Raw genomic sequence first — 19637 nt, forward strand, 5'->3', positions numbered from 1 at the left:
TGTGGCTTTGATAGGCAAACTGGAGTGGATCAAGTTTGCCCTCGACCAGAGTGAGAACCTCGTCCTTCAGGATTTTCTCGAGGTTTTTCACGACTATAGAAGTTAGTACCACGGGTCTAAAATCTTGTAGCTCCCTCTGGTTTTTAGCCTTAGGAATGGGAATAATAATGGAAGATTTCCAAATAGTAGGGAGCTTACAGCTGTCAACACACATTTGAAAAAGATGGGTAAAAACACCACTGAGTTGCTCAGCACAGGACACCTCCTCCGCGACTCTTCCCCGTCACGTCACGAGAGCGGTCCAGCCTGATGGGGCAGCCGAATCCTGTGAGCGCCATCTCGTCGTCCAGGTCACTCTCTGTCAGCCATGTCTCGGTTATTCCAAGCAGGCAGCATTCCTTAATTTCGCGTCTGTATTTTGCCAGGCTCTCCAGCTCATCTATTTTGCGCCTCAGGGACTGCGTGTTTGACAGAAAGACTGAAGGCAGGGGGGGCAACCGGCGTCGGTCGTCAAGGCAAAACTTTTTCACTCTGCGCTTAATGCCTCCTCTCCTGCCTCTTTTCCTCTGCGGGGGTAGCCTTGGGAGATTTGAGTCCTGGTGGAAGGGGACAAAAATCTCCGCAGTTATAGAGGTCGGAATCTCCCCCTCCGTGGAGGATCGTAATGAAAGGAGAAGCTTCCTGTTGACAACAATGCAGTCCCCATATCGAGGAGCACTCCTCTCCCCTTGGCAGAAGCTACAGACAAGCTCCAAGATAAAAACAAGTGCAAAAAATTGCATAATCCATCCCGAGGTCCACATCTTGATCCCCGAAAGTAGTTGCACACTAACCCGACGCTGACAGACAACTTCACAACATATACGTGACGTAAAAACGGATAAAAACACTTAAAAGACGGTGCACGCTGTAGAGGGTCGCACGCAATGGAGCGCCCCGGAAGTAGGAAGAAGAGCATTGATAACATTGATCATCTCATCACAATGCGATGTTCTGCTGGGAAACCTTGGGTGCTGGCATTCATGTGAATGCCACTTGACACGCACCACCCATCCAAACACTGTTGTGGACCAAGTACACCCCCTCATCACAACAACAGCACCCGATGGCAGTGGCCCCCCAGCAGGACAATGTGCCCTGATACACCGCAAACACTGCTCAGGAACAGCTTGAGGAACACAGTAAAGGGCCCAAGGTGTTGACCGGGCCTCCAAATTCCCCAGATCCCAATCTGATCGAGCATCTGTAAGACGTGCTGGAGCAGGTCTGATCCATGGAGACCCCACCTCCCAACATACAGGACCCAGAGGATCCACTATAAAACGCCCTGGTGCCAGACACCACAGGACACCCTCAGAGGTCTTAAGTCCATGTCTTGACAGGTCAGAGCTGTTTGGGCTGCACAAGGGGAACCTTCACAATATTAGGCAGGTGGTCATAATGTTATGCCTGATCGGTGTATATATATATATACAGCTCTGGAAAAAATTAAGAGACCACCGCAAAATTATCAGTTTCTCTGATTTTACTATTTATAGGTATGTGTTTGAGTAAAATGAACAGTTTTGTTTTATTCCATCAACTACTGACAACATTTCTCCCAAATTCCAAATAAAAATATTGTCATTTGGAGCATTTATTTGCAGAAAATGACAAATGGTCAAAATAACAGAAAAGATGCAGTGTTTTCAGAACTCAAATATTCATTTATAAACAACACAATACTAATGTTTTAACTTGGGAAGAGTTCAGAAATCAATATTTGGTGGAATAACCCTGATTGTCAATCACAGCTTTCATGCGTCTTGGCATGCTCTCCATCAGTCGTTCACACCGCTGTTGGGTGACTTTATGCCACTCCGGGCGCAAAAATTCAAGCAGCTCAGCTTTGTTTGATGGCTTGTGACCATCCATCTTCCTCTTGATCACATTCCAGAGGTTTTCAATGGGGTTCAGGTCTGGAGATTGGGCTGGCCATGACAGGGTCTCGATCTGGTGGTCCTTCACTCACACCTTGATTGACTTAGCTGTGTGGCATGGAGCATTGTCCTGCTGGAAAAACCAATCCTCAGAGTTGGGGAACATTGTCAGAGCAGAAAGAAGCAGATTTTCTTCCAGGATAACCTTGTACGTGGCTTGATTCACGCATCCTTCGCAAACACAAATCTGCCTGATTCCAGCCTTGCTGAAGCTGAAGCACCCCAGATCATCACTGATCCTCCACCAAATTTCACAGTGGGTGCAAGACACTGTGGCTTGTAGGCCTCTCCAGGTCTCCGTCTAACCATTAGACGACCAGGTGTTGGGCAAAGCTGAAAATTGGACTCATCAGAGAAGATGACCTTACTCCAGTCCTCTATGGTCCAATCCTTATGGTCTTCTGCAAACCTCAGCCTGGCTCTTTGCTTCTCATTGATGAAGGGCTTATTTCTAGCTTTACATGACTTTAGCCCCTCGGAGCCTGTTTCGAACCGTTCTCGCCGTGCACTTCACCCAAGCTGCCATTTGCCATTCTTTTTGTAGGTCACTTGATGTCATCCTACGGTTGCTGAGTGACATTCGAATGAGTTGACGGTCATCCTGGTCAGTGGAGGGTCGTTTTCGCCCTCTGCCGGTCTGTAGCTTTGTTGTCCCCAATGTCTGCTGCTTGACCTTGTTCTTATGAACCACCGTCTTAGAAATTTTAAGGATGGACGCAACCTGACGCTCACTGTATCCCTCTGCCAGTAAAGCCAGAATTGAACCCTTCTTTTCCTCACTCAAAACTTTTCTTTTCAACTCGTTTGGCATGGTCAATAAGTAGAATGAGGTATGCTTGTGTTGGAATTCAACACTGGAATGGAATGGCTGTCATACATGTAGAGATGCTGATTTCAGAAAAATTTGCAGTGGTCTCTTAATGTTTTCCAGAGCTGTACATACATATATTTATATATATATATATATATATATATATATTTTTATATATATATATATATATATATATATATATATATATATATATACACAGAAACAAATACACACACATGTGTGCATGTGCACCCATGCCCACAGACAGACTACAGGAAATTGAAAATGTGTTTGCTGATGACTGAACTCATACGCATCTCCCTCCCAGGACCTCACATGTGACTGAAGTTCACAGACAAAACTAGAGACCATTTTGCAATGGGATCACACCAATCGGGGCCTGTCAACATGTTGCCGTTCCGACTCATCACTACTCACTACCCAAATCAAAGCAAAATTGAAGATGAGATCTCCTTTATGTCACATTCACACTCTCCCGCAGCAAAGCTCAGGGAGAGAGACAGTCCACCGTCCACTGCTCCGCAGCTTGAAGCAGCCTGAAGCGGCTTAGGGCGTCGGGCCCGCTCCGTCTACTGCTCCGCGGCTTGAAGCAGCCTGGGGCTGCTCGGGGCCTACTCCATCCACAGCGCTGCAGCCTGAAGCGGCCTGAAGCGGCCTCCATCCGCGGCCTCCATCCACAGCGCTGCAGCCTGAAGCAGCCTGAAGCGGCCTGAAGCGGCTTAGGGCGTCGGGCCCGCTCCGTCTACTGCTCCGCGGCTTGAAGCAGCCTGGGGCTGCTCGGGGCCTACTCCATCCACAGCGCTGCAGCCTGAAGCGGCTTGGGGCGTCGGGCCCGCTCCGTCCACTGCTCCGCGGCTTGAAGCAGCCTGGGGCTGCTCGGGGCCTACTCCATCAACTGCTCTGCGCACTGCGTTGCTGTTTGAAATGCCAAATAAGACCAGTGACCAGGCAGCCTCAGTTAAGCCTCCATCTGAAAATCTGAGGTCTCGTAAGCCTTTAACAGCTAATGCAGGTATGGCTACTTTGGAAGTAAATGCAGCAATATTTGAATCAATTAATGCCAGATTAAGCAAATTGGATATTCTTGAGTCTTTACAAATGGAGATCCGTGATCTGAAAATAAGCTTGGAATTTAGCCAAAATCAGATTGAAGAGTTGAGGAAGGAAAACATCGCTCTCAAAGAAGCAATGAATAAGGTCCAACAATCTTCAAGCTCTCTCATGCAGGACAATAAGCGCACGAAAGAGACATTGTTGGATATTCAGTGCAGAAATATGAGAGACGATCTAATCATTGCTGGCATTCAAGAGGACAATGCTGAGCCTGAAACTACGGTGAGAGAATTCATGTCCAAACACCTCAAATTTTCTTCTGAGGTTGTTAAGGACATTGCACTTTCCAGAGTTCATAGACTGGGCAAACCAAGTGAGGGTAAGAACCGGCCAATTATACTTCGTTTTGAACACTACAAGCAGAAAGAAATGGTCAAGAGTCATGGAAGGGAACTGAGGGGGACCTCCTTCTGGCTAAATGACCACTTCCCTGCAGAGATCAATGCCAGGAGAAAAGTTCTGTTGCCTATCATGAAAGAAAAAAGGGCTCAAAAATGTAAAGTGGCACTGACTGTTGACAAGCTTTATATTAATGGTCAGCTATTTCGAGACTCAAAAATAACTCCCTGGCTCTTTTAACATGGTTTAGCATGGTTTTTTCTTGTTTTTACTAGTCCATATGACTCATTCTTTCAATGTTATTCCTGACACTAAACTGGGTCTTGAAAAGGGGCTAGTCTTAGCTCATGTTAATGTATGCAGCTTGCGTAATAAGGTTGAGGAATTACAAGGTATTGTTAGCAGTAATAGCATTAATATTCTTGCCATCTCTGAGACACATCTGTATGATTCTTTGACTGACATAGATGTAAATATTGAGGGGTTCTCTATTTTTAGGAAAGATAGGAATCAATTTGGAGGAGGTGTGGCCATTTATGTACAGAATATTTTTCCTGCCAAAGTACGTGATGATTTAATGAAAGATGGAATTGAAGCTCTTTGTGTACAAGTCTATCTACCTCATCTTAAGCCCATTTTAGTATGCGGCTTCTATCGTCCTCCTAGTGCTGATGCTCTATATCTTAATGATCTGTGTAATATATTTGATACGTTATCTGACATGAATAATAAAATCTACTTACTAGGTGATATGAACATAGATTGGTTGGGTAGACCTGGCACAAACAAGAACAAGGTCCTTTCTATTTTGAATGCTTGTAACCTGTATCAGATTGTCACTCTACCCACAAGAAATAGTATGGATAGTGATGGTATCACCTTGAATACATGTATCAATCACATTTATACTAATGTTCCTAACCTATGTTCTAAAGTTGTCTCTGTGCCATTTGGTTTTAGTGACCATAACATAATTGCTGTTACCAGAAAGACTAAGCTTCAGAAAGTCAGAGCAAATGTTATTTACACTCGTTCATATAAAAAATTTCATACAGAATGCTTTATCGAAGATATATCAAGTATAAATTGGAGTGATGTATATAGCGAGGAGGACCCGGAGGCTGCACTTAGTTTATTTATGTCCAAATACATGAAGGTTGTAGACGAGCATGCTCCTTTAAAAAAGTTTACAGTCAAGCACAAAAGAGCCCTATGGATTGATAACACTTTATTGAATTTAATGACAGAGAGAAACGCTGCTAAAAAGGTTGCTATAATGTCTGGATTAATTGAAGACAGACGCAAGTATTGCTCTTTGCGTAATCAAGTTACAAAATTAAACAAATTGAAAAAGAAGGATTACTATAAACAAAGATTAAATACTGCTAAACATGATGGAAAAAATCTCTGGAGTGTTTTTAATGAAATGATGGGTCGCAAAACTACGGTTTGTCCTCCCTTTGTTGAATCAAATGGTTTTGCTCTCACTAAGCCGAACGATATTACTAACCATTTCAACAATTTTTTTTATAAAAAAGGTATCTCAACTCAGAGAAAGCATGAATACCCCAGACAACCATAAATCAAAAGATATAATCACGAATATTATAATGAGTGACAAAGTATGTACTTTTGAATTTCACCAGGTTGAAGTCAAAGAGGTGGAAAGGCTTCTCTGTGCTCTTCCTGACAATAAATTAGCTGGTGTAGATAATCTGGACAGTAAACTGTTAAGGATTACTGCCAGCTGTATTTCATCTCCAGTTAGTTATATTATTAATAGATGTTTATGTCTCAGCAAAACTCCCTTGTTGTGGAAGACAGCTAAAATTGTCCCCATACCCAAAGATAAGAAAATAATCTTTAATGCGAGCAACTCCAGACCAATTAGCATTATTCCAGTCTTGAGTAAAATAATGGAAAAAGTTGTATATATACAAATTTATGATTATTTTTTCTCGAATAATTTGATAACTATGAGTCAGCATGCCTATAGAACAAGCCAGTCCACGTCCACCGCCTTGATAAAAATGACTGACGACTGGTTTAGAGCTATTGACAATTCTTTAATGGTGGGGGCTGTGCTGTTAGATTTAACTGCTGCTTTTGATTTGCTTGATCACTCTCTCTTGATAAAAAAACTTGAATGTTATGGTTTTGGTCCACTGGCATTAACATGGATTACTAACTATCTGTCCTCCAGATCACAACAGGTGCATTTAAATGGTGGTATATCAAATAGAGGGGATCTAGTATGTGGTGTGCCTCAGGGCAGTTGCCTTGGACCGTTACTGTTCACTGTGTTTATTAATGATCTTGCTTGGGCTACTGAAAGAGCAAAAATTTTGTTTTATGCCGATGACTCTACCTTGTATTATGCTGCGCCTTCATACAGTGAGTTGAATGATGTCCTTAATAAGGAACTGCAAACTCTACATGACTGGATTTCTTGTAATAAGTTAGTCCTTAATGTTCTTAAAACAAAAAGTATTTTAATAGGTTCAAGACATAAGTTATCTGGTAGACCAAGGTTAGAATTAAAGTTAAATAATGTAACTGTGGAACAAGTAGAAACTGTTAAACTTCTGGGTGTAATGTTGGATTCCAGGCTTTCCTTCAGTAATCACATTAATCAAATTATCTTAAAAATGGGAAGAGCTGTTGGTATCTCAAGGAAATGTGCTTCCTTTGTTGCGCGACCCTTAATGTGTCAGATTGTACAGAGTTTGGTGTTGTGCCACCTAGATTATTGTTCTGTGGTCTGGGCATCTGCTGCCAAAACTGATCTCAAAAAGCTGCAGATTGCCCAAAATAAAGCTGCACGGTTGGTATTGGGCTGCTCTACTCGATCAAATGTTAACCGCATGCATGATTCTCTCTCATGGATGACGGTTGATAATAGGTTAGCATCAAGCACTGCCGCAATGTTTCAGTCAGTCTTGATCAGTAAAGCGCCTGACTTTTTATTTACTCAAATTGTTTTTAGAAACACTGTGCACAATTATAGCACTAGAGGGTCCAGAAATGGTCAGCTAGAAGTGCCTCACTCGAGAACTAAGGCCTCATCACAATCTTTTATATATAGAGCAATAACTTTGTGGAACAATTTGCCTCATTACCTATGTTGTACCGAGAGTAAACAGGTATTTAAAAAGAAATTGAAATCTTATTTTTCACGAGCTGTACATGAGTATGAGTGACTCCATTTTGCTGTCTAAGATAAATTCTGTTTAAGACTTGCAAATATCTTCAAACTTCTTCTTTCTTCTATCTTTCTATCTATCTTCTATCTTCTATCTTCTTTAACTTTTTAACATTAGATATATTATAACAGATTGTACTTGTAAATGTATGATATGTTGAGTATGTGACGTTTTTGTGTATATTCTGTGTTGTTCCCTGTGGACCCCAGGAAGACTAGCTGGTTACTAAGGTACCAGCTAATGGGGATCCTTAATAAACAATAAACAATAAACATTTACATCTCCTAGATATAAATGAGCACTAATCGAGACCAAAGTGGTTTTCTCATTCTTTTCAAATGTCTCTCCTGAGAAATAAGTCTCACTGAGCACTGTGCGAGTTCTCTAAATTCTCTCACAGCTGTCTCTTTTCCTGATCTCAGCTAAGAGAAAAATGAGACATATTGTGCCGCTTTCAAATATGTCTCAATTTGATATCCTTACTTGGAAGCACTATCTCAGTTATCTCTCAGTGAGAAATATACATGGTTCTGTCTCTCACTGCTCACTATTTGAGTTCTCAGATTCTCTTACAGTTGTCTCTTTTCTAGCGTCTCAGCAAAAAGAAAAATGAGAATAGTGCAAGCTCTCAAATGAGTCTCAATATGACACATGATTTAATATTATACCTCAATCATATCTCAGTTTATCTCATGCCAAAATTTGAGAAAATGAGTAATCAATTCAGAGATTATGAGATATATGGTTTATTTACATAAGACACCTTTTTGAGACTTTTTAAAATGTGTGAACTTTCTAAATGTTAACACTGTGCTCAATTTAATTAACTTGTTTTCTGACAGTAGTGTAGATGATATGTAGATGAATACACAGTTGTTTTTTTGACAGAATTCAGAGCAAAGCTGTATAGAGCAGTAAAAGAGAGTCTTGGGAAGTGTATGACATAATAGAGCACATACTGTTTTAATAATCATTCGAGTCACCCTGATAATACAGTAGAGGCAATTCATCTTGCCACCACACACTGTAGGCCCTTTGTTGCATCCAATATAGGTTCATGATAAATCGAGGCTGATTCTAAAGACGCTTTCTAATTCTACAAAGCATTCATGACAAGTGGTCAGATGGGTGGGCTGTGTGCATTTTCAGAGCATGTTATTTCAATGATCAATCATTCGATTTATGGCTTCTTAGGCCAGTTCAGGTCTTAATGGGTTAAAACTTTTCAAGTGTGTTTGGGAAATGAGCTGCAAACACAATGCTAGGCATAGATGTCAAGTCAAGGAAAACAACTTTACCCAATATATGATCCAAGGAAACTACTGTATTGGCAGAGGTTTCCAATAGGGGAACAACATGATTGCATGTACCATTTGTTACACTATCTTGCAGCAAAGAAAAACCTGCACCTGTGAATTCATGAACAAGGGCCCATTTGGCACATGATTGTTCTGAGGTAAAGAAGAACTCAATCTGTCCATACTTTGTTTGTCCTTCACTAGAAAAAACAACTGTAAAATTGTTTCTTCTATTGCCTTTCCCATAGTGTTTTGATGTGAGATAATTTCTCTTAACATGTGCCCTGTGAAAGATCCTTACTGTTTTAGAATTGATGCAGCATGTCTTTCCAATGTAGAGAGGTGAACTGTGTCCAGTTGAAGTTCACTAGAGGCTCCATATAGTTTAGTCCTAGACAAATCATTGTTTTCCTGACAGAAACTATCATCTTTAGTCATCCGTGTGTAAAATTCAGCTATGGCATTCCCTGGCTTTATGGTTTGTGAAATAACAGGAATAGACTGCACAAGTTTGACTGCATGGACCATCTGCATAGGTATATTTTGAGTGCCATGTATGAGCCTTAACAAATAGCCATTCTTGTCTTCAAAATGGAAACACAGTCACAGTGGACACTGTCTGCTAGGTGCACAAGAAGGTGTACATTTGCAGTTTCGTACCGCTCACCATAGAGATTAGCCATTTGAGAGGAAAAGTTCCACAGTAGTTTGTCTGCATGATCAATCTGTTCAACTGATATGGATTCCATCAACAAAATGAAAATGGCTCCACTAGTAGAAGGAAGTGATTGTAGTACAGTGTTGCAAGAATTCCACAAAAAACAACAGGTCCATAGAAGATCAAAAGATCCTGATATTCTGATGCTTTAAAAAACATTCTGTGAGATGCCACTGATCGAGGATATCGAATTGAGGATGGAGGAGAGATAAACTGAAATTGCCTGTCAATTTCTTGGGCATTTTTTGTCATGCTGAAGGGCTGACGAGAAAACTGTAGAAAACCACAGAACCATCAAAAGGCGCATTACTCCAAGAAGGACTGAGTGCATGTAATCTATGGCAGTGCCTTTGATAAGGTTATAACTTTAAGTTTGCTAAGCCAACAGGGACCCTTCGCCCCTTTAACAGTGGTTTTGGTCTCATTTGCGATTTTCATATCAAGAGCAAACTTTTCATTTGTGTGCAGTGGCCCTCTTGGATCTCTATGTTGGTATAGAAATGCATGGACATGTCCCCTTTCCCCTGTCCTCACAGTCTCTCCTGGCTGCTCACATTTATGACATCCAAATTTCCCATTGTATTGCACTGAATTAAGGACTAATGCTTTAGCAGGCAAGTTGCATGTTCCAGCAATGGTGAGCACTTTACACACAAAAGATTCAGATGTCAACTCTGCAGGTTGCACAAGAATTCCATTGTCTGCAAATATCATATTCTCTCTTTTTGTGCATTCCATGAAGCCCAATTCATTGATGATACAATAAAAAGGCCACAATGAAAATTTGGACGATTTGAAAATAGGTACCCCATCTGTGCTCCAAGTAGGTGAGATGTTTTTAGGGTCACTAAGAGGACCACCCCGATCTACAAGCTGTTTGTAAACTTCGGCATTATATATCTTCAGTGTTAGGATCTGTCTTCATCCTGCTTAATCTAAAGTTAAGCTTCTCCTGAAAACCTGGCTTGAGAAACAATGACCTTATTTGAGCCTCAATTGGAACCTCTATGAAGGATGAGGATCTTTCTTCTGACACACTGGTCCCACAAGACAGACATTCTAATTGTTCACCTTCTAATGACCCAAAACAATTACTGCAATATTTATGCAATACAATAGGGGATGATGCAGAGTGGGAGAAAAAAAGTCTTTGAACTTCTGTACACTGTTTAAGCAGTCTGTATTCAGACTATCGGGACAAAGCAACTTGAACATTTTAAGCAAATCACTAAGAACCTTATCAGTTACTTTATGACAGTTTACGTAAGCCTTGATGATCAAAAGGCACTCTGCCACAGTTATTGATGCATTGTCATATAATGGTTTGTCTGTTGTGTCCTTGAAATTTGACTCTTCTCTTCTGCACACTCCGCACTCAAACCCTCTTCAAATCCCTCACTGAACATATGTCCATCATCATACGTCCAATCCCCCACATCAGGGAGAGCTTCCTCAAATGATTGAAATGGATCATACTCAGCATTGCCATGTAGTTCAGTTGTTAGGCCATCAGGAGGATCTCTGAAGGCTGATCTGGAAGATGGTTCTTCATTGTCTTCAATAGAGTCAACAGTTAAAATACTCTCTTGTGCCACGCATCCTTGTGCTGGTAATAAAATAGAATATAAATCATTAAGGGTAAAAAAACATCTTGTCACAATGCAAAACCTATATTGTCTCAGCCTGTATATTACTTTCTTACACTCAAATGATTTAGTCATATTTTAGCAGCATCTGCTCAGTGACAAAATATACTGTAAATCATTAGACAGACAGAGGGTGTGTGTACCTGGCAGGTGGTGGGAGGCTTGATGTTCCAGAGTGAGTGTGGTACATCCTGCATGGACACCCGGAGGTTGGACGTGTTCCCCTTGAAGTGCAGCGTTTTGGGCTCCTACAGGAGGCACCCGCCGCTGTGTTCCCCTACTGCTACCTCCTGACACAGAGAAGAGGACACACATGGATCAGGACCCTCTTGAAAATACTGAAAGAGTCGCATTTTGCTTAAATTACATTTTTCATCAATTAGCAAAGAACAGATTTCTTGTGAGAAACTTTCTTGCAAGAAACTCTAGAGATAAAAAAAGAAAAAGGAAAAAGAGAAAACATGTAAAACACAAGAGGCAAGTTGACATAAATAGAACACATTATAAAAATACAGCTAATGGGATGCATATTCTTTTTTCCCCACATCTTGATCACATTGTAGCAGTTTATGTTTACAATTCTTTCTGTGTTTGTGATAACACGTAATCCACAGTATTGAATGTAACTCATCACAACACAACACACACATAACAATGAGAAGTTGTGGGACCTCAGGTGAATGAGTAGCTGGGCAGGGTTTGGAAGGATATATATGATACAGGCTGACAGTGACAGACAATGCCAATAATGAGCAGAATGCGACAGCAGCAAACCAAACATGAGGCTGCAGCCACATGGTGACCTATATGAAAGGATCATGGCCTTAACTTAAAGATGAAAGGTTCAAAGAACATTAATTATACATGCTGAGATAACTCACATTTCACGTTTCATTCTTCATACGTGCTACTGTAATAAGGATAAGAGAAAGCAATATTGCCATGCTTGGTTTGACTAACTATGGACTGCATTCTATCTATCAGTCTATCTATCTACAGGGCCTGTGATTCTCAATCAGAACTAATTGTGTTCAGGATATCTCTCTCCTCTGCACTTGGGACTGGGTGTGGCTAAAACAGGTCAGATAGCAGAGAAGAAGGCTTTTGAACATAAAACACACACACACACACTAGGGCTGCTCGATTATGGCAAAAATCATAATCACGATTATTTTGATTGATATTGTAATCACGATTATTAAAGACGATTATTCATTGATTTGAGAACAATCATTTATTGAACTTTTAACTCTGGTATTTCTTTTAACACGATAAGTTTGAACTGAAAAATGCAAATAAATAAGAAAAATATTTTAATAAAATGAATTAAATAATATGTAATGTAAAAATAAAAAAACACAGGTCCGTTGTGGTGGCAAAATATAATGCTGTTGACACTTCTCTTGCAACTTTTCCGCGACATTCGTCATAAAGGGCAGGCAGCGCAATTCTGCTGAAATGGTGACGTGATGGTAACACATACTACCGCTTGTTCAATGTGTTAATCAGTTAATTGAACCCCGGCTCGCTAACGGTGTTGATAGGGCTCATGTCTTTGGCAATCATGTATGTGACGGCATCCGTTATTTCTTCATGCCTGCGGGAGCCGGGTGGATATGCCTATCTTGCACAATATCTTCGTTTGTTCCGAGTCAGACTCCTCGAAACCGAAGTGTTTCCACACCACAGAATTCGCTTTATCTTTCTTCCCGACCAAAGGCTCCTTTCTGCCATCTTCTACCGTCTTCTTCTACACGTTTTTTCCAAATACGCACCGGCGTGGCTGAAAGCGAAACTGTTCAGGCGGGGGCGGGGCGGAGCGGAGTGCACAGGTGGAGATGGAAGGGTTCGCTGCATTTACCACACAAGACACGGCGTGCGGCAGAATGATCGTTTTATTACGATTATCTTGTTTTCATGATCGAGGGAAGCCAAAATCGAAATCGAAATTGAAATTCAATTAATCGCCCAGCCCTAACACACACACGCATACATACATACACGCATTTCATAACTTACCTAAATATTGCTGATCAGTCTCCACATGAACATTGGTGGCTGCAGGGAGGGATGACTGCAGGGAGGAAAATAAGGTATTAAATCATATCTGCTGCAAGTTTGCTAGAACACGGCTATGCCAGGCTACTCACCAATTGTGCAGTCCTTCTTGGTCGTTTATTTGGGTCTTCTTCATTACCAGTCCTTCTCCATCGTTTTCCGTCTGGTCATTTTGACACTCCAATACTATATAAATACAGACACAAGTTGCTGGAATATACAGTGGAACTTTTTGTAAAAGTAAAACTCTATATTATGATGAAGCATCAAGTGTTTGTTCAGTAATAGGGGTTTCCATCTAATCAGCTCTTTAGTAAACAGAAATACATTTTCTAGCAAGCGTCAAATTTTATATTGTTCCACTTCCAATTTTCTCTGTTCATTTCTTTGTACCATTTTGATTTCCCTCTGGGATAGATAAAGTGTCTCTTATCTTATCATTTCCAATTTCACTTGTTTATTCTTTATCCTGCACAAATTCTCTCTCCTAATTGGATAAAATTGATATCCCGACCTGAAAATGCATTTTCTGTTTACTAAAGAGCAGGGGGAAACAGGTCATTTAACAATTATAACAATGACTGGTATCAGAAATAATATACAGCCGTTAATTAATACTAGGCTACTGCACTGTTAAGTACCACAATTTTAAAATCTTAAGTCAAACTACAAAATAATTAACATCATATTCTTAAAGTAGCATAAGTATTGATCATTGATGATCAATTTGATCACTTTAATGTAAATGTAATGTAAGCTCATTTGTATTACTAACTCATAAAAATATCATGATGTATAATTTACATAAATAATCCAATAATTAACTATGTAGTAGCATGAAATATAAATTATCAAGAACAAATACAGCTAGGCTTAGGTGCTTAAATTTAATTTATCACCACTGAATAAATACCAGAGTTTCAATGTGGTTACAAAGACGTGTGTTTTGTGCCAAACAATTTCACAAAAATTCTTTGACACGCACATGTATTTCCCCAATGTTTTAAACCTTTCTGAAGAGTCAAAACATACGCTTCGCGTCGGGGTTCCATTCAACCTGTCGGGGTTTATTTCTCCATAACAACCTCCGAACTATACATTAACCCTTACATAGCAAGTTGTAATTATTTTAATAAAGAATAGACGTTCTGCCTCAGTAGACATACATGTATTAGCTAGGTGTAGCTAGGTATCATAGCTAGGTGGTCGCGCCGTTGAATGCGGCATTTATATCACTATGTTTCATAACACGGTGACATTACTGTAGTTGAAAGAATCCTACCTCATGTGTGTTAACAGAGTCCGTTAATTCGCAAAACACAAACAATTTACGCTATTACTTACTTTTAGTCGTTATTCTTTACAGAGACGCTGTGCTGTTTCTTCCAAACGTAATCAAGTCAGTTCTGCCCCCGAAATGAGCATGCGTGCAATGATAACGCATGTTTTCCAGGAAGACAGAATATCATTGGACAAATCTTCTTGAATGTTGCACCCAGAGATATTCGCGGGCGTTCACGGGAAGATAAGAGACGTGTCCGTTGGCCGCTGCTGCTGCAAGTTTTGCCCCGGCCACGCCGAGACTTGGAGAGGTAAGAATTGTAATCTATATTAGTTGGTCAACTACATAACATTGTGAAGAGCTGAATAAAGAAATTCTTTTGACATAAGGTGAAATATTTAATTGTTGTGACGACAGAGTGGTCCGTTGGAAGGTGGAATTAGGTAACGTTAATGGCGTCTGTTTTTATTTTAGTCTTAGCCAGGAAAATGCTTACAAAACACAAAAACACAGAAACATGATTAACTTCAGAAGCCATATGATTAACGCTGATGCTGTGTCATCATGAGTTTGTTAATGTCAACGTAATGTAATGTTTGCTAACTTAATGGAGAGTGTCTTATGCTAACGTTAACTTTATCCGATTATTAATGAATATTAAGATGTATGGCTTAGGTGTAGAGTTGTTCCGATTCCGATACCAGTATCGGAAATGCCTCCGAAAATGCAGGTGTTAGCGCCGTTAGCTCTGTTAGCGCCGTTAGCTCAGTTAGCTCCGTTAGTGCGGCTACAGTCGAAATGGAGTGGTCTGTTTATTAGATGAAATGAGCAGCGCTACAAATAACCAGCGCACCTGTGTACAGCGTACGTGTGTCTCTGTTGTTAAAGATTAGCATTACTTTAGAGACTCATTTGTACAATCTGGACTCATGTAAACATGACGTCACACGCGTCTTGTTCCAGTCAGTCGTCATGGAAACATGACGCTCTGTGTGTACGTGTGTAACAGGTGAAAAATGAAACCACGTGTCACTGTATACACCAGCATGTGTGGAAACACCCACTGTGGCTGCACTTAGGCAGTTTTTAAATCAATTATTTATTCCTAGATTTATATTTGTTGTTTTTCAGTTGTGTCTGACTGTCAAACTAGACAATAAAATAAAGTTAAATGTCTTTCTTTTGCTGTATTGCTGCATGTTTTACAAAGGGTTTAACCTGCAGGCCTGACAACAATAATAATCACATCACCATGCAGGTGTAGCAGTATATACTACACACACACACACACACACACACACACACACACAGTAGGCCTACATATATTTATAAATTGTATTTATATATTTATTTTTTACCACACTGTAATCGGTATTATACATAATGATCCAAAATGTATTTTTTCATTAACAGGATGGACAAAAAGAAAATACCGTTAAAAAAGAGAGTACAGGTTCCCACCCAGAAAATGAAGGAACTGCAGAGCTCCCCTCCCCCAAATGAGCAATCCTGTAAGTATTGAGGTAATAATAATAATAATAATAATAATAATACATTTATTTTGTATAGCGCTTTTCAAGGAACACAAAGACACTTTACAGGTTAAAAAGCAGAATAATAAAAACAACACAATAAAAATACAAAAAGAGATGAGTTATACATTAAAAACAGTTCTGAAAAGGTGAGTTTTGGTGAGTGTTTTGAAGGTAGTGAGGTCTGTACAGTCTCTGAGTTGTGTGGGGAGGGAGTTCCAAAGGGAGGGGGCAGCTACTGAGAAAGCTCTGTCGCCCCAGGTTCGGTGTGTGGTCCTGTGTGGTGGAGTGAGGAGAGCTGCGCCGGAGGAGCGGAGGGTGCGGGATGAGTTGTGGCGGTGGAGCAGGTCGGTGAGGTAGGATGGGGCCTGGTTGTGGAGGGCTTTGTGAGTGAGCAGGAGTATTTTGAATTGAATCCGTTGTGGGACAGGGAGCCGGTGGAGTTTCTGGAGGACAGGGGTGATGTGGTTACGGGTGCGGGGGTGGGTGAGCAGGCGAGCAGCAGAGTTCTGGACGTATTGGAGTTTATTTAGGAGTTTGGATGGTGTGCCATAGAGGATGCTATTGCAGTAGTCAAGTCTGGAGGTGATGAAGGCGTGAATCAGGGTTTCTGCCGCAGAGAAGGAGAGTGATGGGCGGAGACAGGCTTTGTTTTTGAGGTGGAAGAAGGCGGTTTTGGTGATTTGATTTATGTGCTTTTGAAAGGAGAGGTTGTTGTCAAAGATGACTCCAAGGTTGCGACTGTGTGGGGAGGGAGAGAGGGTGGAGTTGTCCAGGGTGAGGCAGAAGTTGTGAACGGTTTGATGATGATGATCATGTCCGATTTGACGAAATTTAGTTGGAGGAAGTTTGTTTGCATCCAGGATTTGATTTCAGTGAGGCAGTTGGTGAGTGTGGAGTGGGTGGCGGTGGTGATGGATTTTGTGGAGATGTAGATTTGGACGTCGTCAGCGTAGCAGTGGAAACGGAGACCATGATGGTGTATGATGTTGCCAAGGGGGAGCATGTATAGGATAAAGAGGAGTGGACTGAGCACTGAACCCTGGAGGACACCTTGGGACAGAGGAGCAGTGGAGGAGGTGCAGTTGTTGATGTGGATGAACTGTTGTCTGTTTGTGAGATATGATTTTAACCAGGAGAGGCCAGTGCCGTTGATGTTGAGGGAGGATTCGAGGCGGGAGAGAAGAATGGAGTGGTCGATGGTGTCAAAAGCTGCAGTGAGGTCCAGGAGGATGAGAATGCTGAGGTGGCCGGAGTCTGCAGAGAGGAGGAGGTCGTTAGTGACTTTAAGGAGGGCTGTCTCGGTACTGTGTTGAGAGCGGAAGCCAGATTGAAAAGGTTCAAAGAGGTCGGTGGAGATGAGGTGGGTTTTGAGTTGAATGGCGATGGTGCGTTCCAGTATTTTTGATAAAAAAGGGAGGTTGGAGATGGGCTGGAAATCTGTCATAATCTCTGGGTTGAGTCCAGGTTTTTTGAGAATGGGGGTGACAGCTGCCAGTTTGAGTGATTGAGGGACTGAGCCAGAACTGAGGGAGGAGTTGATTATTTTTGTGATGAGGGAGGAGATGGCTGGGAGACAGTTCTTGACCAGGGAGGATGGGATGGGGTCCAGGGCACAGGTGGAGCTTGTCATTTCTGCCATGATGGTGGACAGGTCCCTTGGAGACACAGGGGAAAACTGAGACAGGAGTTGAGAGGTGAGGGGGGGGAGGGGTGGGTGATGGAGTGGGCGGGGTAGGGGTAGAGGAGGTGGACAAGTTGCTATAGATGTTATCGATTTTTGTTTGGAAAAATGAAAGGAAGGAGTTGCATTTATCGGTTGTGAAGGAATTGAAGGTGTTGTCAATGGGTTTGAGAAGTTTGTTTATGGTGGAGAAGAGAGCTTTGGGGTTGGTGGAGCCAGAGTGAATGAGGTGGGAGTAGTAGGTAGAGCAGGTTTTGGTGAGAGCATCCTTGTATTGCTGCAGATAGTCAGTATGTGCTAGGAGATGGACAGTTAAACCAGTTTTCTTGGCAAGTCTTTCAAGCTGACGTTTGTGGGATTTCATCTGATGGAGTTCAGGAGTGTACCAGGGAGCAGAGTGAGTAAATAAGACTATTTTGGTTTTGATGGGAGCCAGTTGGTCAAGGTTGGAGGAGGGCATTTCATTGTAGTAGTTGACGAGGTCGGAGGGGTTGTTGGACAGCGGGGGGGAGAGGCAGATATTTGACTGTCAAGAGAGGCTGAGGGGGAGATGGATTTGAGGTTTCTGTAGGATATTTTGCGTTTGTCTTTTGGGGTGGGGAGAGGGATGACGATGTCCATGGTAATTGCCAGGTGGTCGGAGATGTTGAGGTTGAGACTGGAGAGTTTATGTATCGTGAGACCAGTGGAGCAGACCAGATCCAGGATGTGGCCATGGCTGTGGGTGGGAAAGTTGACGTGTTGGGTGAAGTCGAAGCAGTGTATTAAGTCCAGAAAGTCAGTGGCAGATTTGCAGTCTGTGTCCAAGTGGATGTTAAAATTGCCCAGGAGGAGAATTGAAGGAGAGATGGCAGACAGGTGGGTCAGAAAATCTGAGAAGTCGGAGATAAAGGAGGGATTTGACTTGGGTAGATGATGGCAGTGACCAGAGGAGTGGGACCAGAGAGTTTGAAGGCGATGTGTTCAAAAGAATGGGGGAAAGGAATGGGGCTTGTGGATGTTTTAATGTCCTTTCTGTGGATGGCAGCAATACCACCTCCCCGCCCCTCAGGTCGAGGTTTGTCAATGTAAGTGAAAGAGGTGGGTGTGGTCTGATTAAGGGAGAAGTAGTCCAGGGGTTTGTGCCAGGTTTCAGTCATGCCGAATATGTCTGGGTTTTTGTCAGTGATGAATTCATACAGAATGTGGCTTTTATTGCTGAGTGAGCGGGTGTTGAGCAAAGCCAGTTTCAGGTGACGTTGCTTTGCTTTGAGGTAATATTGTGAACTGGTATAGTTTCTGTTATGTACGCTTTATGTTGCAAATAGAGAGTGGGGGGGTTAATAATTATAACATTATGGTCCAAATGAGGTCTAAAAATACCTAAATATCTAAATTGTTGTGCCCAAATAGAAATTGTTAAACATTCTCTCTCTCTCTCTCAGGGTGTTTTGCATCCATCAGATGGGAGGATGGTTATACCGGCAAAATCTTTACAGGATCTGACATTTTGGCAAGAGATGAGGCTCCTGTGCAGCTGCAAGATCTTAGATCAGGAGATCCTGTTTTAGCAAAGTGGTCAGATGGTAAATGTTATAGGGCCACTGTTGAATATATTTCAGGGAAAGATTAGGCTAAGCCGCCAAAAGGCCGCCCAACTCCACAGGAGTCCTTTTTAAATATGTTAAAAGGCGATGAGCCATCAGACTCAACGTCAGGGTCTGACACCATTATAATAGATAGGAGCCCACTGTCTGAACATGGCAAGAAAATCCCAGCGTTGAATCCATCACCTGACGGGGGACATGCAACAGGCCACAATGCCGCTGGCCCACCACCCTATGGGTAGGCTTGTCATAATTATTACATAATCGCCTGGGCCCACGAGTTCAAAACTTTTAATCATTATCCAATCAGATTTGGCGAAGTTCAAAACCAAAAAAACAGCATTAGGATAACTTTGTTATCCAATCT

At 41.7% G+C, this 19637-nt stretch overlaps 1 pseudogene; it reads right to left on the minus strand.

The window, feature by feature from the left end:
- Nucleotides 1-3530: 3530 nt before the first annotated feature.
- Nucleotides 3531-18823, minus strand: LOC141003579 (uncharacterized; annotated as a pseudogene).
- Between the last annotated feature and the right edge of the window lie 814 nt (nucleotides 18824-19637).

The sequence above is a fragment of the Pagrus major genome, chromosome 1 (assembly GCF_040436345.1).
Source record: "Pagrus major chromosome 1, Pma_NU_1.0".
Classification (NCBI taxonomy): Eukaryota; Metazoa; Chordata; class Actinopteri; order Spariformes; family Sparidae; genus Pagrus; species Pagrus major.